The following is a 25,236-nucleotide window of genomic DNA, read 5'->3' as shown; positions in this document are numbered from 1 at the left end:
CTTCTCCAGGTCATTCTCGGTGTGTTTCCCTCTTCCAGCCTCAGAGTTTGCACCAGTTACGCTGATGTTCACTGTGTTGCTCATCGGATCGTTGCTAACCTATTTGGTGAAAACTGAAACAAAAAACCCATGTAACCCTTCAGCCATTGCTGCAGGGCCGGGGCAAGGATATTTTGTGCCCTAGGCAAAACTTCCACCTTGCGCCCGCCGCCCGCCTGCTGCCCCGTGGTGGCTATGCTCCCCACCTGCCCCTGCTGCCCTGGAGGCTGCCCAGCTCTCCTGAGTGGTGCCTGGCTCCTGCTGCTCTTGGCCGGCAGGTGGGGGGCCCCAGCCGAACCCGGCCCCTTGTGTCTCCCCTCAGCGGCGCCCCCCTGCCCGCGTCCTCCCAGGCAGCTGTGGTGGCAGTGGCCCCCAAGCAAGTGGGGGAGACTCGAGGTGAAGAGGCTGCTGGCGCGGCCCGAGCACTGGAGACTGACAGGTACCTGCCCCTAAGCAACAGCATAAAAAAAACATTTGGGGCATTGCTTTTTGGCGCCCCCAAATCTTGGCGGACACCTAGTTCGCCTAGTGCATTTGCCTAGTTCGGCCCTGCATTGCTGCATTTTCTGTTATTGTCTTTCCCTCCTCACTGAGTAATGGGCCTGCCCTGTCCTTGGTCTGCCTGTTGCTTCTCATGTATTTGTAGAACGTTTTCCTGTTACCCTTTATGTCCCTAGCCAGTGCAATCTTGTTTTGTGCTTTGGCCTTTCCACTTTTGTCCCTACCTGCTTTGGTTGTTTTTTATATATTTAGCCTTTGTAATTTGACCTAGTTTCCACTTTTTGTATGATTCTTTTTTGAGTTTCTGGTGGCTGAAGATCTCCTGGTTAGGCCAGGTGTGGTCTCTTCCTGTCTTTCCTATGCAGTGGATAATTTGCTCTTATGTGATTAATAGTGTCTCTATAAAAAATTACCAGCTCTCCTGAATTCTTTTCCCCTTAGACTTGCTTCCCACAGCCAGGATCTTACCTATCAATTCTCAGAGTTTAATTTCCGCCTTTTTGAAATCATTGCCTTTATTCTGCTGTTTCCTCTCCTGTCATTCCTTAGAATCATGAACTCAATCATTTCATGAGCACTTTCACCCAACTTGCTTTCTGCCTTCAGCTTCTCAACCAGTTCCTCCCTCTTTGTCAGGATCAAATCTGTAACAGCCTCTCCCCTAGCTGCTTTCTCCACCTTGTCTCCGATGCGTTCAAAGAACTTGCTGGATAATCTGTGCTCTGCTGTGCTATTTTCCCAACAGAAGTCTGGGTAGTTGACGTGCCCATCACCTTCCAGTTCTGTGCTTTGCACAATCTTGTTAGTTGTTTTAAAAAAGCCTCGTCTTCCTTGTTAGGTGGTCGAGAGTAGACACCTACCATGACATCACCTTTTTTTTACCCCTTTTATCCTTACCCAGAGACCTCCAGCAGGTCTGCCTCCCCCTTCTACCTCAACCCCAGTGCAGGTGTAGACATCTTCCAGATACAAAGGCAACACCTCCTTCCTTTTTCCCCTGCCTGTCCTTCCTGGACAAGCTGGACCCTTCTGTACCAATACTGTGATGCCAGATATATTGTAATTGGGATTATTCACTAGTATTTTGACTTCTTCCTGTGTATTCCCCATACTTCTCGCATTAGTGCACCAAGATCTAAGATGTTTGTTAGATTTCTCTCTCTATTCCCTCTGGTCTCTCCTTTGTCCCTGCTGTGATGGAACCATGTTCCCCCCAAGTTCTAATCCATCACCCAGATCTCCATGGTTTGAGCTCATCTGTGGGCTTTTGTCTCCTGCCCCTGTCGAACCTAGGTTAGCCAGTCTCTAGCCAAAGATCCCCTTCCCCTTCCTTGCTAGGTGGACCCCATCTGTGCTCAGCGTGATGTGCCTCCTTGTGCCCCATTTCTCACTTTGCCCCTCTCCAGGTGGCTGGATCAGGGCCCCTTGCCCTTCAAATGAGATGTTTAAGTGAGCTGCCTTCTCATCTCTCTGGTGGCTCTGGCCACGGGAAGTTAAAGATCCCAGGACGCGTTACCGAGGACAAGCACAGTTGCTAATTCTCCCTCTCTGAGCACTCAGGCACCTTGCCTGGCCTGAGAACCCGACCAGAACAGAGTGCAGGACAGCTGCTGCTTTCCCCTGCAGTCACCCTCTGCTTTGCATCGTCAGTGGACAGCAGGCTGTTGAGCAGGAGTCCTGGGTCTGGGTCACTCCAGGTGGGGTAGGAGGTCATTGATGGTTCATCAGGGATGTCTGCACAGCCTGACCCTTTCCAAAAGTCCTTTTGCCCGAAGGCCTTTGCTGGCACAATCTGTCTATCCTGTGTGTCAGCCTGGTCCATGGACCTAGTCACTGGCCAGTACATGCCCTTCTCATTGCCAGCAGCTCTGTAAGAAGCCCTCAGGCTGGCTGGGAAGGTTTCAGGATAAAAGCCTTACTACTAGTGTCAGCCAGGAGAGCTCTCCTTTAGCTCTCGTGGCAGAAGCATGTCATTTTGGAGCTTAGAGAACCAGGGTTCAGCTCCCGGCTCCCCAGCTGAGTGGGTGAGTTCAGCTGTAATTGTATCTGTTGTCTGCAACAAGTGGGGTTATTACAACCCAGCCCCAAATTCTTTCTCCTGCACGCGCAGCGTCAAGGGAGGTGCTGACGCATTTGCATGCGTGTGTAGATCCAGATCAGAATAATTGTCCGGATGTAATGAAGCTTGTCATATTTTTCTGCATGCATAGTTAGCATTGATTTACTGGGCCACCGGCTCCGTGCCCAGCCTGGGTTGCATCAGCCCTGAGCTGTAAATGAAATCTGCAGTAAGTCAAGCAGTATTAAACTTTACAGTCACCGTATTTAAAAACGAGACACTGTCCCTAATAAATCAGAGCAAGTGGGATTGTAAATATCGAGGCAGGATCCATATTGCTTAATTAAACCAGGCCTAATGAACATCCTGTTTGTTGCATTGTGATTTAGGGTGAGATCTAAGGAGACAGACTGTGCATGACAATTTAGAGACCAGGTGGCTGAGAGAATGTTAAAAAGGGTCTCTAGGCCATGGCAAAGGGGCTGCTGGTGAAATAGCTCAGATGCTCTGGGGCCAGTGCAGGCCCCCGTCCCCAGGGCATTCAAGCCGTTTGGGGCTCAGATCTAGCACTGCTATTGAAGTCGCCCAATCAGCAGAGCAAGTGAGCAGAATTAGCCCTATGATCTGTTGGGCGAGCGTAGAGCTGTGAGCATAGAGCTGTGCCCGGCTGCCTCCTGTGGGAGTAGTGCCCTCCAGCTGCCCCATCTGGCATCAGAGTGAGAGGCACCTCAGCAGCTCTGGTCTCGGCTGGGCTGGCTGGCGGTTGGGGGAGATGAAGCCTGCTGCTCACCTTTAAACAGGAGGGGAACCCCCTGTGTCCCCACCAAACAGCTCCCGTACCCCTTGGGGAAAGGCTGGCTGGCACCTGTGCAGCTGGAGCACCAGGCATGGGGAGCTGAGTCTGTCAGAATCGTGGCCACAGTACACAGCTCCTCCTACAAGGCGCTGGCTGCATAGACAGCTCAGGAGAGGGAGGATGGCTGAGAGCTCACCTAGGACTTGAGTCCCTTCTCTCCCACAGATGCCCCATGTCACTTAACCGCTCCGTGCCTCAGTTTCTCCATGTGTATCATGGGGCTAACAGCCCTGCCTTGTGGGGATAAATGTATTAAGGGCTGTGCAGCACTGGGGCGATGGAGCCAGATCAGTCCCTTAGATAGACCACAGTCCAACGGCAGGCCTGGAAACTCAGAATAGGGTTTGTGGGTTCCGGCTGCAGGGGGGAATGGTTCAGAAATAAGATGGCCCTGCTGGAGGAAGGGTGCGGCTTGGCAGGCTTAGCCCCAAGAGAAAGCAGTGGGCTAGGAGCTTTGTGCCCTGCCCCACTCAAGGAGAGGCGAGGGGAGCAGCAGACCCAGTGCTTCCCCATGCAGCCAGCCTGGCTCTTCAGCCAGCCAAGCAGCCTGCGCTGGGGTGGGTGTCTGCGAGCTCCTAGTCCCAGCAGTTTCCCTTGGGGCTTTGTTGAATCCAAAGGTGCAAAATAGGGCTGCCAAATGATTAAACAAATTGATCGCTATTTTAACTGCACTGTTAAACACTAATAGAATAGCACTGATTGAACTATGTGGGGTGTTTTCTACATTTTCAAATGTATTGATTTCAGTGAGTGTACAGTGCTCACTTTATAGTTATTTTTGATTACAGATATTTGCACTGTAAAAAAGATAAACAAAAGCACCAGGATTTTTCAATTCACCTTATACGAGTACAGTACCGTCCTGCAATCTCTTTGTCATGAAAATGCAACTTACAAATGCAGCGTTTTTTGACATAACTGCACTCAAAAACAAAACAGTGTAAAACTTTAGAGCCTACAAGTCTACGCACATATGGAGATATACCTATCTCAGAGAGCTGGATGGGACCCCAGGAAGGTCATCGAGTCCAGCCCCTGCCTTCACTAGCAGGACCAAGTACTGATTTTGCCCCGGACCCTTCAGGCTTGAACTCACAATCCTGGATTTAGTAGGCCAATGCTCAAACTGCTGAGCTATCAGTCAGCCAATCACTCATGCAAACAAGTTTGTGTACATTTACAGGGGATAATGCTGCCTGCTTCTTGTTTACAATGTCACCTGAAAGTGAGAGCAGGCAAGCGCATGGCACTGTTGTAGCCAGTGCTGCAAGGTATTTATGTGCCACATGCTAAACATTTGTATGTCCCTTCGATCACCATTCCAGAGGATGTGTGTCCATGCTGATGACGGGTTCTGCTCAATAACGATCCAAAGCAATACATACTGATGCATGTTCATTTTCATCCTCTGAGTCAGGTGCCACCAGCAGAAGGTTGATTTTCATTTTTGGTGGTTTGGGTTCTGTAGTTTTTGCATCGGTTTCTGTTCTGTAGTGTTGCTCTTTTAAGACTTCTGAAAGCATGCTCCACATCTCATCCCTCTCAGATTTTGGAAGGCACTTCAGATTCTTAAACCTTGGGTCGAGTGCTGTAGCTATCTTTAGAAATCTCACATCGATACCTTCTTTGCATTTTGTCATATCTGCAGTGAAAGTGTCCTTAAATCAAACAACATATGTTGGGTTGTCATCGGAGGCTGCCATAACGTGAAATATATGGCAGAATGCGGGTAAAACCACACAGCAGGAAACATACAATTCTCCCCCAAGGAGTTCAGTCACAAATGTGATTAACACGTTATTTTTGTAACAAGCATCATCGGCGTGGAAGCATGTCCTCTGGAGTGGTGTCTGGGAGTCCCACCTCAGGCAGCATCCTTTGGCAGATGCTTCCGAGGAGGGTTTCAAACCTTAGTGCACTTCTGTCCCGTTCCTCCCAAGCCCAGCTGGGGCTCATGAGGTTACCCTGTAGCTGCAGTGCTCTCCTAGGTCCCAGCATTGTTCTCACCCCTCTCCTCTTTGCCCCTGGGGCATCCTGTGGAAGCCAGCCTCACAGGTCAGTAGTACGTAGGTTTCCCTTTACAGAAATGTGCTGCCTTTGAATTTCACCAAGTGCTCCCTTGTCCCCCACCGTGGGGCAGGTTCAGAGGGGCCTGGGAGAGAGGACGTCTGGTTTGTGTTGGGGATTGTGTATCCAGGTCCCTTAAGGCAGCTTTGGAAATCTCAGCGAAAGGCTTTTTCTTCCTTGCTGAGCATGTCCTGATGGACCCCATGGCTGTGACTGTCAGCCCCAGGCATCCGGCCGGAGCAGGGCTGGAACGCTGCACTCCGCTGGAGCCTGAGCTCGCTGGTAGGGGATGGCGGCTGGCTGAGTTTTTTCTCACAGGTCAGGTTTTCTAAACCTTTGATTGTCTTTGTTGCTCTCCTCCGGCCTCTCTTCATTTTGTGCGCGTCATTGGTGAAGTGCGGCACCCAGAACTGGACCCAGGCCTCCAGCTGCAGCCTCACCAGGGCTGAGCAGACCAGGACAATTATCGCCCGTGTCTTACACATGCCACTCCGGCAACACACCCTAGAACGAGATCAGCCTTTGTCACCAGAGCAGCACCTTGTTGACTCTTTCTCAGCAGTCCGATGACCTAGCCAGTTAGTCCCCATAGCTGTAGTTGTGCGTTTGATTCTTCACACTTGTCTTTACTGAATGTCATCTTGATTTCAGACCAATTCTCCAACTAGTCAAGGTCCTTTTGGATTCTGATCCTGTCCTCCAAGTGCTTGCAACCCCTCCCAGCCTCCTGTCATCCACAGAGTTAGTAAGCAGCTGAGTGCACAGCCATGCACACATGCATTCCCTTAGGCATGGATCCCTGCTGGGGCCAGGGTAAGAGACATAACGTCAGGGCACCAGCTGGTGAGAGTCCAGCGTTTATTAGCAGTTGCTGGCAGGAGTGGGGATCAGAACCCAGGAGTCCTGGCTCCTAGTCCCAGGCCCTGACCACCAGCACGTGTCCGTTCCTGCCACCTCCTCTGCGGCCCCCTGTGAGTAAAAACCCTCCTCCCCTGTGGCAAGTTCTTCCAGTCGCTGCACGAAAAGACTAAATAGGGGCGTGAGTGGGAGGAACTTCCCCTCTTGACAGCAGCAGCCGAGGGTGGATTTTGTCTTTTCACTGGTTCGTATTTTGATCAGCGAAATGTCCAGTAGAGCCGGGCACCTGGGGAACTGAGCGGCTGATGCAGTTAGACCCCTCGGCCCTGTCACAGGCTCACTATAAAGCCCCCGGATCCCCGTTATAGTTCAGAAGTTAAAGTGCCATTGTATTTGGGAAAGTGATTTCCGGGAGGGATGCAAAGAGCTAATTAGAGCTGGCTGGGTGACAGCTCCGGGGGGATGCAGGGACAGCCTGCCAGGGTACGAAGGGGGCAACCCCCCCATTCCCTCTAGGTATTCCTGCAGGCCCAGGCATTGCAGTATCTGAGCACCCCTGCCCCACCAAGCATTGATAGATTCTATACTAGGGGTAGGCAACCTATGGCACGGGTGCCGAAGGTGGCACACAAGCTGATTTTCAGTGGCACTCACGCTGACCGGGTCCTGGCCACCTGTCCGGGGGGCTCTGCATTTTAATTTAATTTTAAATGAAGTTTCTTAAACATTTTAAAAAGCTTATTTACTTTACATACAATAGTTCAGTTATATATTATAGACATAGAAAGAGACCTTCTATAAATGTTAAAATGGATGACTGGCACACAAAACCTTAAATTAGAGTGAATAAATGAAGTCTCGGCACAGCACTTCTGAAAGGTTGCTGACCCCTGGTCTACACCCTGGCAAGGGAAGGTTTATTTACCAATGGGGAAACTGAGGCCCAGAGCGAGAGCTTGTGACTTGGCCTCTGGGCCCTTGCAGGGGAGTAAGGAGGCCAGTTATAGCCTTGTGTAGGCTACTAAGACCTTGGGTCCAGGAGCCAGTGACTCAGCCTCTGGAAAGCATGGACCCCTGGCTGCATCTCTCCACGCCAATGGACTTGCCAGCGCAGCTGAGCCGTGCAGGGGATGCGGGAACTTGGGGATGGGGCAGGGCAGCAGTTAAAGGAGCACAACCCCTCCCAGCGCTGCAGTTCCTGCTCCCCCGGCTTCGGGCTGTCCCCACAGGAACGATCTGGCCCTAAGGTTTTCAGGGGGATGCTGGGTCAAATGAGTCCTGAGAGGGGAGTGGGGCTGTCCCTGGGGAAAGGTAGGTGCCCCATCCTTGGGACAGTGAAAGCCAGACCCAGCAATGCACTAGGAAACGGACCGTATGGGTTGGCTGCGGAAATGCCTTGCTAGGAGTTGGCTCCCACTCCGAAGGGGAGCGACGTGGCCCCTTGTTTAAACCAGGTCCCGGCAGTGGTGCGGGGAAGAACAGAGCAGTCAGCTGCACTCCGGCAATGTGACCAAAATCACTGCGAGCCGCACGAGGAGATGGTGATATGGCAGGGACACCCCCGCACGGCTCACCGCGGGCCCAATCCTGCTGCCTTTCCTCGCACTGAGTAGCACCTGAGTAGCGGCCTGTTCGTTTCCATCCTGCCTGCTGCGGGGACAGCAGGAACGAGCTCTGTGCCCTGGTTATAATTAGAATCATAGAATCATATGGCTGAGCAGCAGTTCTGCAGAAAAGGACCTGGAGGTTACAGTGGACGAGAAGCTGGATATGAGTCAGCAGTGTGCTCTTGTTGCCAAGAAAGCTAACGGCATCTTGGGCTGCATTAGTAGGAGCATTGCCAGCAGATCAAGGGAAGTGATTATTCCCCTCTATTCAGCACTGGTGAGGCCATATCTGGAGTATTGCGTCCAGTTTTGGGCCCACCACTATAGAAGGGATGTGGACAAATTGGAGGGAGTCCACGAAGGGCAACAAAAATGATCAGGGGGCTGGGGCACATGACTTATGAGGAGAGGCTGATGGAACTGGGGTTATTTAGTCTGCAGAAGAGAAGAGTGAGGGGGGATTTGATAACAGCCTTCAACTACCTGAAAGGGGGGTCCAAAGAGGATGGAGCTCGGCTGTTCTCAGTGGTGGCAGATGACAGAACAAGGAGCAATGGTCTCAAGTTGCAGTGGGGGAGGTCTAGGTTGGATATCAGGAAACACTATTTCCCTAGGAGGACGGGGAAGCATTGGAATGAGTGTCCTAGGGAGGTGGTGGAATCTCCTTCCTTAGAGGTTTTTGAGGTCAGGCTTGACAAAGCCCTGGCTGGGATGATTTAGTTGGGAATTGGTCCTGCTTTGAGCAAGGGGTTGGACTAGATACCTCCTGAGGTCCCTTCCAACCCTATATTCTCTGGTTTTATGTGCCAGAACCTCCCCTGCCCTTGCCCTTCCCGAGGCCCAACCCCAGCTCCCACCTATTCCCCCAAAACCCTGCCTCTGCCCCGCCCCTTTCCCGATGCCATGCCCCCATCCTCTCCTCTTCCCTCTTCCCCCCTGTCACTCACTGCTTTTCCCCTCCCCCCTCAGGTCAGGAAGGACTCACCTGCAGAGCCGGGGCTGGGAGCTGCAGCCACCAAATGCAGGTGGGAGGTGGCCCCGGCTGAGTAGGGGCTGGCGTGGGTGATGACCCGACACCTCCCATCCTCCCCTGCCTGCAGTAACCAGACATCGGGTGTCCGGTCAGTAGATCTGACCGGACATTATCGGGCCCCCTTTTCAACCGGACTCTCTCAGCGACGCATTTCGTCCCTCATGGCCCCTTGCTGCCGGAGGCAGCAAGCCTAGATTACTACCCCTGTGCCATGCTGTGCCCAGCGCATGGCAGATGGTGCAGCTGAGACTCCACCCGCCTGCAGCGGGGATGAGGGGAAGCACCTGGCATGCAGTTCCTGCTCCCCACTCCCCTACATTGGACTGCAGCATAGATGCTGGGGTGTGCGTGTCTTGAACTTGCCAGATCTCTCAGGCGCCTGGTTGCATCAACGCCCACTTGCTGGGGCTGGCTCGGCCGCGAGAGTTATTTATTGGCTTGTGTTCTGGTAGCACTATTGGGCTCCCATCCCAGATCAGGGCGGCACTCAGACATTGAAATGACAGCCCCTGCCCCAAAGAGCTCCCAGGCCAGGCGGCTGGGTCCTTTATTTGGTGCTGCGACAGCTGAGTTGTTTGAATCGAATCTTAAACTGAAGCTGTTTGGGGCTAGACCTCCAGCTGCTGGACAGTGTGGGGGAGGGATAGCTCAGTGGTTTGAGCACTGGCCTGCTAAACCCAGGGTTGTGAGTTCAGCCCTTGCGGGGGCCATTTAGGGATCTGGAGCAAAAATCAGTACTTGGTCCTGCTAGTGAAGGCAGGGGGCTGGACTCAGTGACTTTTCATGGTCCCTTCCAGTTCTAAGAGATAGGTATATCTCCAGGCGGGCTGTCTAGGGAATCTGGCCCAGTAGTGTGTGTCCAGCATGGTTGAGATGGGGTGCAGCCCCAGCTGGCACCTCCTCTTGGTTGCGCTGGGAATTAGCTCAAGGCTGATGCCCATGTCCATGGTCTGCACACCAGCACTCTGCCTTTACTCCCACCTTCAGCACCTGGAATGCAATGTCCTCTGGCTGGGTCAGCATCTGTGTTTCCCCCTTCTGGGGGGGACTATCTCTGTCCAACAGTCTAGCCACTTCCCAGGGGCAGGGAGCAAATCAACTGTCTTCAGTTATTTACGTTCCTCCTGTGTTCAGAGAAATGGGACTTCGTGCAATCTTGGGGAATAAACCCAGGTGGCATCAAAGGCAGCAGATTCCATCACCAGTTCCCCAACCCCCAGCTGGGACAACCCCACATTTTGGCTAGCCCAGGGGCAGGCAAACTTTTTGGCCTGAGGGCCACATCGGGTTTCAGAAATTGTATGAAGGGCCGGTTAGGGGAGGCTGTGCCTCCCAAAACAGCCCAGCATGGCTCAACCCATGCCCCCTATCTGACTCCCCTCTGCTTCTCACACCCTGATGACCCCCCCCAGAACTCCTGCCCCATTCACCCACCACTTCTCTCTGTCCCCTGACTGCCCCCTGCACCCCATTCAACCCCTCCTCTCATTCCTGACGCCCCCCCAGGGCCACTGCCCCATCCAGCCACCCCTTCTCCCTGACAGTCCCCAGAATCCCTGCCCCCATTCAAACCCCTGTTCCCCATACTCTGACCTCCCCGATCCATATCCACACCCTGGGCCCCTGACCACCCCCTGAATTCCCCTGCCCTCTCTCCAACCCTCCTCCCCTGCTCCTTACCGCTTTGCCTACAGCACTGGTGGCTGGTGGTGCTACAGCCGCGCTGCCCAGCTGGAGCCAGCCAGGCAGCGCCCAGCACAGAGCACCCCAGGAGCGCGCAGCCCTGCCGCCCAGAGCGTTGCGCCCACAGAGCAGCGAGCTGAGGCTGTGGGGGGACGGGACAGCAGGGGAGGGGCCAGGGGCGAGCGTCCCAGGCCAGGAGCTCAGGGGCCAGGCAGGAGGGTCCTGCAGGCTGGATGTAGCTTGTGGGCGTAGTTTGCCCACCTCTGGGCTATCCTCTCTGGTCCAAAGAGGGAACACCGTCATCATAATGATCTATTTAAAAAATGTCTGTAGTGCCACTAATTTACAAAGTGCTTTGCAAGCCAGTGGCCTGATTCTGTGCCTCTTGATCCGCTGCAGAGTCGTACTCGGACGAGTAGCCCCAGTGCTCATGTTGACTGAGTGAGATTCTGCTCAATGGGTGAAATCTATCCCTGCGTCGAGGGCTGTGCTTAGGGGAGTCTCATCCAGGACACAAGGTGTTTCAGAGCTGAGACCTGCTTTAAGATCCCCAGGCTGTGCATCGTTAGGGTCCTGGCTTTGCTAATTAGTCTGTGCAGCTAAAATTACCCAGGACACCTCGACTGAAGACTACTCCTCATCGCTTTTTGCAGGCAGTGTTGCTGGACTCTGTTAAGCAGCACCACGTCCCACCCCAGAGCTGGCTGCATTTTAGTGGTGGGTGAAATGTAGGGTGACCAGATAGCAAGTGTGAAAAATTGGGACGGGGGTAGAGGGTAAGAGGAGCCCATACAAAAAAAAGCCCCATATATTGGGACTGTCCCTATAAAATCAGGACATGTGGTCACCCTAGTGAAATGTTAATGACGTACAAGGCTTTGGGCTGAATGACGCAATGGAAAAGAGAGGCTCTATTGTTATAGAATCATAGCACTGGAAGGGACCTCACGAGGTCGTCTAGTCCAGTCCCCTGCACTCAGGGCAGGACTAAGTATTATCTAGACCAGCCCTGACAGGTGTTTGTCCAACCTGCTCTTCTGGTTGGGAAAGTTGCCGTGGAATCGTTTTCACGGGGAAGGAAGGTTGGGGGGACGGGAAGAGACAGAGGAAAGGGGAATCTGGCAGAAGGGCGAGGGAGATGGTTCCTAGCGGCTGCACTCAGCCGTGGCGCCGACACATTAAAAACCCATTAAAATCTCATTGATGTGTTTGCTCTCGCCACGGTGCGTTAATAACCCTGGGAGCTTTTAGGAGGGGTGTGGTGCTTTGGCGTTGAATTGCACTGCTGGGTCAGCACATAGGCGCCAAGCTATTAGCACACCAGGGGGCAGTGAGATTAGAAGACATTTGCGGGCGGGGAGGTCAGCGACAGAGTCTAATTTTCATCTGTTTGTTTTCTTGCACCATTAACACAGCCTGCGGGTTGCATCTGAAGGGAGTTGGCCCTAAAGGGAGTTTGCTTTCTCAGATCTGGCTCAGTCCTCAGGCCGAGCCCCTCGCCTGGGACTGGCGTGCCTGCCACAATTGTACATGGTGGATATAATGCTACAGGGCTGGAACTCGGAGCTATGCCGATTTGCACCAGCTGAGGATCTGGCCTCTTTATCCCTCTCCCCTCCATCCTGCAGGGCGTTTGCTGCTTTTCTCTGGGTGTGTGTCGTATGGGTGGCGTGGCTGGGTCCAAGCGTTGGGCTCCGGCGCCATCGGGGTTCACGCTCATTCTCATCTCTTCGGAGGGAAGGCACCAGCGAGCTCCGTCTCCTGTGCACACCTGCCTGGCGGGTGGAAGGCACCAGCCATGTGAGCTTATGGTTGTGCTGCCCAGGGCCGGTGCTATGGAGGGCTCGGAAGCCAAGGCCAAAGCCTTGAACCCGGCCCGGGGAGCCAGGGCAGAGGCATCAGTGGCATGGCACAGAATTGCAGCAGCCACGCCGGCAGCTCATGAATGCGTGGCCCGAAGCAGCAGCAGGGCTGTGGCGTGCTCGCCAGCAATCAGCAGGAAAGGAGCCGCTCCGCAGCCGTGGCTCTTGGTGTGTCCAGCAGCAGTGAGGAGAAGGGCCGGGAGCTGCATGCAGGGAGCGGGGCTGGCAGTGGGCTCCTGGCTTTGCAGCTGGGGTTGCCACAGACGTGCACCATCCATGCATCAGCCTCAGAGGGGGACATGCTACAGACGGACCAGTGAGTGTCAGAGCCCCTCGACGTAGGACATGGAGCATCCAGGGCTAGAACGCCAAGTGCAAGGCCTAAATGCTGATGTGGCAACATCAGCATCCAGAGGGGGCTGGGTTCATCTCCCGTCCCTCAGCCAGGCCATGGGGAGATCCTGTGGAGCAGCGCTGGGGTGGGGCATGGAAGTGCGAGTCAGAAGGGCAGGAATGGACGAGGTTTGGAGGAGTCACTTTATTGCTAGCTGGGTAAGAGTGCTTCATTTGCAAGAAAAAGCCCTTCCTGCCTCGCCGGGGGGCTGGGTCCAGGGCTGTCCCACAGGAGGCGCTCCAGAGGGGGCTGGGGCCCAGGCGTGTGCACGAAAGCAATCCTTAGACCGCCTCCTGCTGGAGGCAGCATGTCCGTGGCACCAGTCCTGCAATCAGGTCCACATGGGCCACGCACCAGCCCTTTGTAGCACCCCTCAGTCCCCTGCTGGGGCATTGCCGCCATAGATGGACTCAGAGGGAGCAGGGCAGCTTCCTGAATCATTAATAGGACTTCCTGTGGCTCCCCAGGGCCGGATCCCTCATTTGCACCTGTTCACAATGGGATGTGAAATCCCACCTGCACAGAGTGCTTTGCTCCTGCCTAGGGAGAATGAGCCTTCATCAGTGTTCCTGCGATGTTTCCCAGCCAAACACCAGCCAGGCACAGCCCCGCTTAGTTCATGAGTGCGGACACACTCCTGGCCTGAGGCACCACATCGACTGGGTACAGGGGGGCTTTTGCCTAGTGTTTTCTTGCATTTGCAGAGCTGGCTCTGTTCTGCGGATCAGAGTTTTCACATTTGTTAGCCAACGTGTTACGGTAAAAAGGAGGTGGAGGTTTTAAAGTTTATGCGGTTTCTTGTTAAAGGTCTTGTATATATGATTCATCTCCATATCTTGCACTCTTTTCATAGTGTATTTCTACATCAAAGCCTCTATAAAACCCAGCCTGTTCCTTTATGTGGGGGAAGTAATATCTGGGAAGTTGGGAATGGTTATAGAATATTTTTAGTGCATTTCTTTATATTGTTGTGGCCCTGAGTTCTCTTAATAAAGAGGGAGCATGTAGTGTGCTGGTTGGGGATTCTAATGGAGTGGGCCAAGAGATGGCAGTTTCATGGGTTCTAAGCCTGGCTCTATCACTGATGGGGTGTGAGTTTGGCCAAGCCATTTATCATTTCTGTACCTCAGTTTCCCTATCTGTAGAATGAAACGAAATGCTGCCACGACAAAGTGCACACAAGGCGTGAGTGTAAAGAAATGGATGTCTTGTTTGTCTGCATTGGTATAAACCATAGGCAGCAGTTGCTCCTAAAAAACTGATTCACTCAGAGAGAGAGGCTCTGGCAGAAGAGACTTTACTGGTGATTTGCTGAGCATCTAAAATGAACTGCACCACAGCTGGCTTTAAGCATCTCTCCAAGATCTAACTCCTATGCATTCAGACAAAGAGAATTTGTAACATGGCCAGCAACAGCACCATCTGGAGGATCCCAATTATATTATACAACCTACATTGTTTAACCCCCTTCGGGCTAGTAACACTGTCTCCTGAGCTCATTTACCCTGTGTGGTGGGGCGATGACTCACCAGCGTGGCGCCTCCTGCTGGTCGTCTTGGGAATTTAGCTCTTTCCAGCCCAGAGCGCCCTCTGCAGGCTGGTGGCTCGCCCACCGGTGGCCCCCGTGTCCCTCCCAGACCCTGGTGCCCCTCTACATCACTGTTCTGCCCCCAGCAGTAACCCACAATCTGAGTCTCCCCACCCAGGGGAACCCCCAACCCCCATCCCCACCTTGCCTCAGTGATTACTGCCAGTCACCATCCAGCCCCACTCCCTGGGGCAGACACAGTCTGTAAACCACTCGTCATCAGCAAGGGGGTTAGGACCTGCTGCCTTTGCCTATCTCTGGGCTGCCCCTCTGCAGCCCCAGTGCCCTTTGTGGGCCCTTAACTTGGCCTGCAGCCTGGGGCTTAGCTAGGCCGGAGCTCCCCAGCTCCCTCTACCCTTCCTCAGCACTGCTCCACCCTAGGTACCCTCCTCAGGTCCCAGGCAGCCAGGTCCTTCTCTCTCAGAAGCCAGCCAGAGAGTGTGTGTTTTAGCTTCTGGCCCACTGCCCTCTTATAAGGGTCAGCTGGGCCCTGATTGAGCTGGCCCCAGCTGTGGCTGCTTCCCTCAATCAGCCCAGCCTTTCACAGCTGCAGCCTTCTGCAGGGCTGTCTTAAGCCCTTCAGGGCACGAGCTGGGTGACCACCCCCCTATACCCTGGCTACAACTAACTGCTGCTTTAGGGCCCAGTCCTGGTCCCATCAAAGACGTCCAGATCAGACAGAGGTTCTGGCCCTTGCCACCCCTGCCAAGAACCGGGGCAGCTCCCTCAGCTTTGACAAAGGGTTGGATATCAGTCGCTCTTACCTGGCAGTTTCTTCTTTTGCTTCATCCCCCTCTTTTCCCCTTGAACTCACTTTCCCGTCCTTGGACACAGCATGCTCGACCCTTTCCTCCTCATCTGCTCCCTGCCTCGCTCCCCTCAGGGCTAGCGTGCTGCCATGCTTTGTAGACCCTCCAAGCTCGATCTTCTGCCAATGCCCCATCCCCCTTTCCTGGCGAAGGAGTGAGTCGATCCACGACGGAGGCCTGGGATGTAGTTTCCGCTGACACTGACTCCCTCTGTGGCCTTGGGTGAGTCGCTTCCTGTCTCAGTTTCCCCAGCTGTGAATGGAAATGATGATACTCACCCTCCTGTGTACAGGGCTTGATAGACCTGTGGCTGAAACACACCATATTGGCACTCGGCTACTGCAGCCGTGGGCTCGCTATCTAGAGAGTGAGAAGAATGATGTGGTATTATTACACGTGACAACATGGAGAAATTGCTAAGGATGAATACAAAAGACCAGCGCAAGCATGTAGGGAAACAATCAAAAAGGCAAAGGCACAAAATGAGTTCCACCTCGTACGGGACAGGACAGGCAATGCAAAGAGCTTCTATAAGTACATTAGGAGCAAGAGAAAGCTGAAGGAAAGTGGAGGTCCTCTACTTTGCAGGGAAGGTGGATGACATCAAGAAGGCCAAGGTGTTTAATGCCTATTTTGCGTCACTCTTCACGAAAAGGGTTAGTTGTGAGCAGATGCTTAACATAATTAATATTAAAGGCAGGAACTCAGGCCAGAATAGGGAAGAACAATTTAAAGAATATTTAGTTAAGTTAGATGTATTCAAGTCAGCAGGGCATGTAAAGAACTAGCTGCAGCATTCTCAGAACCATTAGCAATTATCTTCGAGAGCTCCTGCAGGATGGGTAAGATCTCAGAGCACTGGAGAACGGCAAGCATAGAACCTATCTTTCAAAAGGGAAACACAGAGGACCTGGTTAATTATAGATCAATCAGAGTAACTTCGATACATGGAAAGATACTGGCACAAATGATTAAACAATCAATTTGTCAGTACATAGAGCATAATAAGGAATAGCCAACGTGGATTTGTTAAGAACAAATCCTGCCAAACCAACATAATTTCCTTCTTTAACAGGGTTACTGACCAAGTGGATTTTTGTGAGGCTTTTCACACAGTCCCACATGACATTCTCATAAGCAAACCAGGGAAATGTGATCTAGAGGTGGATGCACAACTGGTTGCAAAAGTGTATTCGAAGAATCATAGAAGATTAGGGTTGGAAGAGACCTCAGGAGGTATCTAGTCCAACCCCCTGCTCAAAGCAGGACCAACTCCAACTAAATCATGAAATTTATCAATGATTTGCTGTCAAATTGTGAGGGCATATCAAGTGGGGACCAACAGGTATCAGTCCTGAGTCCGGTACTAGTAAATATTTTTGGTAATGACTTGGATAATGGAGAGAAGAGTATGTTTATAATATTTGCAGACACAGAGCTGGGAGGGGTTGCAAACACCATGGATAAGGACAGGTTTCAGAGTAGCAGCCATGTTGGTCTGTATCAGCAAAAAGAACAGGAGTCCTTGTGGCACCTTAGAGACTAACACATTTATTTGAGCATAAGCTTTTGTGGGCGACAGCCCACTTCATCGGCTACATAGAATGAAACATATAGTGAGGAGATATATACACATACAGAGAACTCCCACCTTTTCATGTTCTGTATGTATATATATCTCCTCACTATATGTTCCATTCTATGCATCTGATGAAGTGGACTGTAGCCCACAAAAGCTTATGCTCAAATAAATGTGTTAATCTCTAAGGTGCCACAAGGACTCCTGTTCTTTTTGCAAACACCATGGAGGATAGGATTAGAATTCAAAAGGTTCTTGACAAATTGGAGAATTGAACTGAACGCAACAAAAGGAAATTCAATAAAGATAAGTGCAAAGTGCTTCACCTAGGAAGGAAAAACCAACCCCCCAACTCCAGCTAGGGGCTGGAGTAACCAGCCAGGGGGTTGTACTGCTGAAGGATCTGAGGGTTATAAAAGCAGCAAAGAATCCTGTGGCACCTTATAGACTAACAGACGTTTTGGAGCATGAGCTTTCGTGGGTGAATACCCACTTCTGCATCTGAGGAAGTGGGTATTCACCCACGAAAGCTCATGCTCCAAAACGTCTGTTAGTCTATAAGGTGCCACTGGATTCTTTGCTGCTTTGACAGATCCAGACTAACACGGCTACCCCTCTGATACCTGAGGGTTATAGTTGATCACAAACGGAACATAAGCCAATACAGTGATGCAGCTGCAAAGAACGCTAATAGCATTCCGGGGTGTATTAACAATAATGGCGTACGTAAGACCCGGAAGGTAGTGGTCCCACTCTGCCCAGCACCAGTGAGGCCCCAGCTGGAGCACTGTGTTCAGTTCTGGGTGCCGCACTTTAAGAAAGAAGTGGTGAAATTGGAAAGAGTCCTGAGGAGAGCAGCGAAAATGATGAAAGGTTTAGCAAACCTGACCTGTGAGGAGAGGTTGAGTAAATTGGGCATGTTTAGAAGACTTGAGGGGGGACCAGATAACAGTCTTCAAATATGTTGAGGACCCTACCAAGTGAGACCCCCCCTCCCCTGCATTCTCTGAGGCTCCAGAGGGATTAATTCAGCGGTTCTCAAACTTGTGTATTGGTGACCATAGCAAACCTCTGAGTGCGACCTCCACCTTATAAATTAAAAACACTTTTTTAATATATATTTAACACTATTATAAATGCTGGAGGCAAAGCAGGGTTTGAGGTGGAGGCTGACAGCTCGTGACCCCCAGTAATAACTCATGACCCCCAGTTTGAGACCCCCTGAATTAATTGAATTTTAGCACTCTGTGTCCATTCACATGCATGTGCTATTGTGAGGATTTCAGTTTTCACAACATAGGCTCAGCCCAGATTCTGGAACAAGCTCAAATGCTCAGTTCGTGGAGTATGTACATAAGCTAAACTAAAGACAAACCCACAGTAACCGTCTCCAGTTTGTGAGGGACTCCATGGAGCCAGTCTCTAGGAAACAGATAAGTTCATGGAGATTAAGTCCATTAATGGCTATTAGCCAGGATGGGTAAGGAATGGTGTCCCTAGCGTCTGTTTGTCAGAGGGTGGAGATGGATGGCAGGAGAGAGATCACTTGATCATTGCCTGTTAGGTTCACTCCCTCTGGGGCATCTGGCACTGGCCACTGTCGATGGACAGGATACTGGGCTGGATGGACCTTTGGTCTGACCCAGTCTGGCCATTTTTAGGTTCTTATGTTCTAACCTAAATGAACCCAAAGTTATGGAGACAGATACGAGTCAAGGAAGCCAGCAGAGTATCAGAAACCTGGAAAAATCTCTGACTGGATGGGCTTAGGCGTTTGGTCACAAGCTGAGGATGTTCAAAAGTTTTGGATTTTTTTTAAGCAGAATTTTTTTATTGTTTCTTTGAACAATCAAACACAGCAAGCAGCAAATATTTGGTCACACACTTCTGAAACCCCAAACCATATTCAGGTTTTGGCAGACTAATTTCAGCTTTTCAATTAAAAAAAACCACAAGAAATTTTGAAGGAAAGCAGACATTGTCCATGATTTTTTTTTGCTTTTTAAAAACCCCTAGTTTTCGATCCAAAAAAAGTTTTGACGGAAAATATTTGTCCAACCCTTTTAATGAGCTTTAGTGCCTTTTAGCACTAGCTGATGCTGAGAACCAGTGATACCTTGTAAAGGTGACTTGAAAAGAAGTTTTCTCAAAACTGGGTTTGTGCCGAGATGCAGAAGTTTTTAAATGTTTAAGTAACCCTTCTGCCCCTCTGAGCTGGCAGCAACAAGGGCCGGGTTCAGTATCCAGGGGTTCCGTTTCAATAACACAATGCATAACCAGCTCGAGCCCCCACCCAGTGACCTGGGACACTTACATACCACACCCTCCTGGGTGCCTCTAGGAGGCAATACTTCTGCTCTCACAAGCACGGAGTCTGAGTGTAGCAAAATCCTTTTAATAAAGGAAGGGAAGCAATGCGGCATCATGTTGGAGAAACACCACAAACAGGATTATAACACAAACCATAAACAAAACCCACCTCCAAGTACATTTGTCCTTTCCCCTTTAGGGTCTTAAGTCCAATTACCCCAAAGTCCAACAACCCAAAAGTCTCTGGTCAGTGCCACCTCAGAATTCAAGAGTTTATCTGCAGAGTTTTCCCCCCCCAGCCTAGGTGGAATGGGGGGGGGAGGGGAGAGTCCACACAGGGTGTTAAGGGCCACCTTACGTGGGTCAGGGCCAACTGCTCTACCTCTCTGTGAAGTTCTGCTGCAGCCTTTACACGCTCCACTCTGCCAGCTGCTTAACAATAGGTCTTCAGGCTCCCCCACAGGTTAACACAGAACTCAATGATCTCAGCTTAGCCCAGCCCCTTCAGTGATTTCAGCTTTTAGTAGGGGAGCCCTGATGTTGGTGCACTATTGGCTCAACATGAATTCAGCTCAGCAGTTTCTAGATGGATTCCTAATGGAGACAAAATTAGCTCTGCTCTTTAACAGTAGAGAGAGAGGAGACACTGCAATTGGTATTCCAAGCCCTCAAAAGAGACCCATACCAGCAACCCCACACACCAGCCCACAACCTCTTTTCCTTCATGGGGTTTTGGAACCCATGTCCTATGTTTAGCAAGTACCACCCAACTGAGGTTGAGTCACCTCTGTCACAAAGCAGTCCCACAGCTCCCCATTCACACAATCAGGGTGACAAACTTTTTTTTCCTCCTGCCCTAATAACAAAGAAATTGGGGATCCCAGAGCTGTTAAAATAACCATCCCAGTCTGCTGTGGGCTTATGCTAAGTGGAGGGTGGATGCCAATGCAAATCTTTCCCCATTCTTTGAAATTCTTGGAATTCTTTCCACACTCCCTACAATTCACCACCAGATGTCAAGGTAGCACTCATCCTGACTCATAGACTCATAGACTCGTAGGTCAGAAGGGACCAATCTGATCATCTAGTCTGACCTCCTGCACAAGGCAGGCCACAGAACCCCACCCAATTGCTTACATCCATTTTTCCCAGGGCGGCCTGAGGGGAGGGAGGGAGGGGGGGCAAATGGGGCAGTTTGCCCCGGGGCCCTGGGCCCCCATGAGAATATAGTATTCTATAGTATTGCAACTTTCTTTCATGGAGGGGCCCCTGAAATTGCTTTGCTGCAGGCCCCCTGAATCCCCTGGGTGGCCCTGCCACCACTGGAGATTTTGCAGAACAGGTTGGACACTCACCTGTCCAGAATTGCGGTATATTTGGTCCTGCTTCAGCACAGCTCTTGAGGTCCTTCCCAGCCCCCCGTTTTGATGACTCTGGTTGTTTATATGCTCTCTCCATTCTCACTGCTGTAGCACCCCAGGAGCCTTTGTGCGGGGTGTGCCACACACCTGTAGTGAGAGACTGTCCATTCCCAGAGCTCACATGCTACATAGACGAGACTGGCACAGAGGGAGCGGGGAAAAGGAAAGGATTAGTATCCCCAGGTAGGAAACTGAGGCGCTGGGAGATGGAAGGCAGAGCCTACAGTTCACCTCAGCCACTAACACGTGTTAAAATACAGCTTGCCCTGCCTACACCAGGGCTTGAAAACGTGCCAGTTAGAACACTTTCGCTGACACATTTTGAGCGCACACCTTTCCTCCCCATGCAGGCGTAGCCTAAACAACCTGTCCACCCCTCCCGGGGAGTGGGCAGGACCACGGCTGGTGCTTGGGTCTCTTGTGCTGTCAGCTACAAGGGTGAGAGGTTCTCTACCCCCCAACTTCTCTTGCTCTTGGGAGGTGGGGTTGGGCCAGATCCAGAACCCATCTGGGGGCACATCGCTCTGAGCTGGCTGCTAACTCTGTAATAACAGGCCGAGTCCCAGACCCAACAGCCGTGCTCTCTGGGGGGCCTAGGAGTGTAACATAACCTTGAAGCTCAGACTCATCATTGGTTAGAATCACAATAACTTCCGCTCCTGTTAAACGCTGGCATTTTAACCAGCATGGCCCGGGGCTGCAGTGAAACAGATGAATCTCTCAATCCATGTTTCTAAGCGCCTGCAGGTCCCATTTGGAAGCAGGTGACGCGATAAATATTGAGCAAAGAAAGCGACTCTGTATCTAGAGTGTTTTAGTAAACAAAGAGGAAATCAGAGAGGGCCTGTTGGCTTCTGCCAAGCTGCGGTTTTAGTGTCCCTCCCGGTGTGGAGTTTATTGCTGTCATTTCGTTCCAGTTTTACTGTTGTTTTTGCCCTTATCTCCCAGCTTCTTTCTGGCTCTCGCTGCCTTTGATTTAATGGAACTTTTAGCGACAGGAGCATTGAATTACCCTGCCGCCAGGCCTTTCCAACACGCCGGTCACAGATAAGATGTGTTCTCTCTGTGACCGCCGTGATCCCGCCACAGCCTCGCCGTGTACATCCGTTCTGAATATTTATGGTCTCTCCAAGCAAGGCACAGCCTCCCCAGCCTCCCGCTGAGATCAGCTGCCCGTAGGATCCCAGTCCTTCACCCTGCGGCTGGTTGGTCCCCTCCCTTTACAGGGAGAACAAAGGCTGGGGCATTTGGATCAGGTCATGGCCAGACTTCTCCTTCCCCATCTCCCCCTCGTTACATTTCTTGGCTTGTGGTTTTTTTGGGTGGCATCACCCTGGGTTAGAGGGCACTGTGCCATGGGGTTTCTCTGTCTTCAGAGTCAGGACTGAAGCCAGATCCATCCTGGGGAGGTCCTGGTCTTTGGGACAGGGAGACGAAACATCCACGGTGCTTGCTGAAAAAGTCAGGGGGTCTCTGGGCCCAGACTGGGTGGGTGGTTGTATCCTCTACTGTTCCTAAGATAAATATTAAGATATCTGAAAAAACCACCTTACAACACCGTTACTGAGGTTGCAAAGCCAAGCACTGAAAAGTGAGGAAAGGCCAGAGTTAAGGGTACCTGTGCAAAAGCTGCAGAAGCCTCCTACCTAGCCTGCCCCACTTTCTCCCCACCTCAGCCCTCTGGTCCAATCCCAGTCTTCCCCCAACCTTCCACCATAGTCCAATTCTTGTTTCCTCTGTATCTGAGTCAGGCAGCTTCCTCCTCCATGCAGCCGAGGTAGCCGCAGGGGTGTTTTTGCGTCACTGAGGGGAAAGCTGGGGGGAAATGGACCCGCCGCACACAGCCACGGGCTCCGCCAGCCCTGGAGGGAAGGGGAGTACATTCCAGAGTCAAGGTCCCTCCACTGAGAATGTCCTGCCCACAGACCTCTCACTCTGTGTGACCAGCTGCGGGAATGTGAAGAGACCAGACCAGGCTCCTCGCCAAACCCAGGCCTAAGGACAGACTGACAAAGAGCTACCGGGGGGGAGGACCTCAGTTCCCACCACCTTCTTTATGGTCTCCTCCAGCACAGGCAGCTGAGCTGGCAACAGGGGTAGGTCCCTTAGGTGCCCCACTAAGGGCTGTGGCCACTAGAGGGTGCCATGATACCTCACCCCTCAACACAGAGACAGTCGTACGTTACAAGGTGATGCACATTCAAGATGGCAACACGCTTGCCAAGGTGTCCAGAAATAATAACTCACATGGTCCTTTACAAGACTTTACTGGAGGCAGTGCTTTATGGAGGCCTAAGCCAGTTTTATCTATCTATCTATCTATCTATCTATCTATCTATCTATCTATCTATCTATCTATCTATCTATCTATCTATCCTCCAGACACCCCCTCTATCTATCTATCTATCTATCTATCTATCTATCTATCTATCTATCTATCTATCTATCTATCTATCTATCTATCCTCCAGACACCCCCTCTATCTATCTATCTATCTATCTATCTATCTATCTATCTATCTATCTATCTATCTATCTATCTATCTATCTATCTATCTATCTATCTATCTATCTATCTATCTATCTATCCTCCAGACACCCCCTCTATCTATCTATCTATCTATCTATCTATCTATCTATCTATCTATCTATCTATCTATCTATCTATCTATCTATCTATCTATCTATCTATCTATCGCTTTAAAAGGGCTAGTGTCACAAAACTGAAAACAATTATGAGCCAAACCATCTGGGAGGAAGAATTTAAGTTAACAAATATGAATGATAAGTGGGAATTGTTTAAGAGCGCTTCACTAGATGCTGAAAAAGCCACAATCAAGAAAGAAGGTCATATTGGTTAGAAAACTGACCTGGTTTAGTGTGGAACAGATGGCAGCTATAATAGATAAATAAAATAAAGAAGCATATAACAGATGGAAGAAAGTATAATTTGATAGTAATGAATATAAATCAGAAGCTAGGAATTGTAGAAAACTGATAAGTGAAGTCAAGGGACACAAGGAGAAATCTATGGCCAGCAGAGTTAAGGACAATAAGGAGTTTTTAAAGTATATTGGTTGGGTCAATAAATATTTCTGTTCCATATGTGGGGGAAAAGATGATGTAGTCTCAGCATGTTATGACGATACTCTTTCCACTCCACTAGGATCTCAGGAGGATGTTAAACATCCTACTAAATTTAGACATTTTAAAATCAGCAGGTCTGGATAACTTGCATCCAAAGTATTTTAAAGGAGCTGGCTGAGGAGCTTGCTGGACCATTAATGTTGATTTTCAATAATGCTTGGAATTCTAGGGAAGCTCCAGAAGACTGCAAAGAAGTTACTGTTGTACCAATATTTAAGCAGGTGAAATGGGATGACCTGGATAATTATAGGCCCATCAGTCTGACACTTATCCTGGGTGAGATAATGGAGCAGCTGACATGGGACTCGATTAATACAGAATGATAACATAATTAATGCCAATCAACAGGGGTTTATGGAAAATAGATCCTGTCAGACTAATTTGACATCTTTTGATGAGATTACAAGTTTGATTCATAAGGTAATAGTGTTGACGTTATATACTTTGACTTCGCACAACATGACATTTTGATTAAAAAACTAGAACGATATAAAATTAACATTAACATCAAATGAACATGGCACATATTAAATGGAGTAAAAGCTGGCTAACTGACAGGTCTCCAAATGCACGCAGTCTTGTTGTAGTCGGGTTGGTCCCAGGATATTAGGGAGCCCAGGTGGGTGAGCTAGCCCAGCTTCTGCCGGTGAGAGAGACTAGCTTTCGCACGGCTTGTCTTTCTCACCAAGAGAAATTGCTCCCATAATAGGCCTCAAAATGTAATTCTAAATGGGAAACCATCATCAAGTGGGTGTGTTTCCAGTGGGCTTTCATAAGGCTCAGTTCTTGGCCGCACGTCATTAACATTTTTATCAATGACCTGGAAGAAAACAAAATCATCACTGTTCAAGTTTGCAGATGAGGCAAAACCAGGGGGAGGGGTAAATAATGAGGAGGATAGGCCTGGCTCTCTTGGCAAATTGGGTGCAAGCAAACAATATATGTCTTAATACCGCTAAATATAAAGGTATGCAGCTAGGAGCAAGGAATGTCGGCCATACTTACAGGACGGGGGACTCTACCCTGGGAAGCAGAGAGTCTGAAAACATTTGGGGCGTCGTGGTGGATAATCAGCAGAATATGAGCTCCCAGTGCGATGCTGTCGCCAAAAGGGCTAACGCGATCCTGGGACACATAAACAGAGGAATCTTGAGTAGAAGCAGAGCGGTTAGTTTCCCTCTGTGTTTGGCACTGGCGTGACCGTTGCTGGAATCCTGTGTCCAGTTCTGGTGCCCACTGTTAAAGAAGGATGTTGATAAATCAGAGAGGGCTGAGACAACAGCCATGAGAATGAGGAAAGGATTAGAAACCTGCCTTATAATGATAGACTCAAGGAGCTCATCTATTTAGCTCAAGAGTTCTCCAAGTTCCTTGCACTGCGACCTCGCCTGCACAACAAAAATTACCACATGACCCAGGAGGGG

General features: G+C 50.7%; 1 protein-coding gene across 2 annotated transcripts in view; it reads left to right on the top strand.

The window, feature by feature from the left end:
* LOC115653305 (galactose-1-phosphate uridylyltransferase-like) overlaps nt 1-25,236 on the top strand; it is a 93,151-nt gene that overhangs the window by 29,622 nt on the left and 38,293 nt on the right. The gene's annotated exons all lie outside the window — the stretch shown is intronic.

The sequence above is a fragment of the Gopherus evgoodei genome, chromosome 6, assembly GCF_007399415.2.
Source record: "Gopherus evgoodei ecotype Sinaloan lineage chromosome 6, rGopEvg1_v1.p, whole genome shotgun sequence".
NCBI lineage: Eukaryota > Metazoa > Chordata > Testudines > Testudinidae > Gopherus > Gopherus evgoodei.
This window is presented reverse-complemented; position numbering and strand designations above follow the sequence as displayed.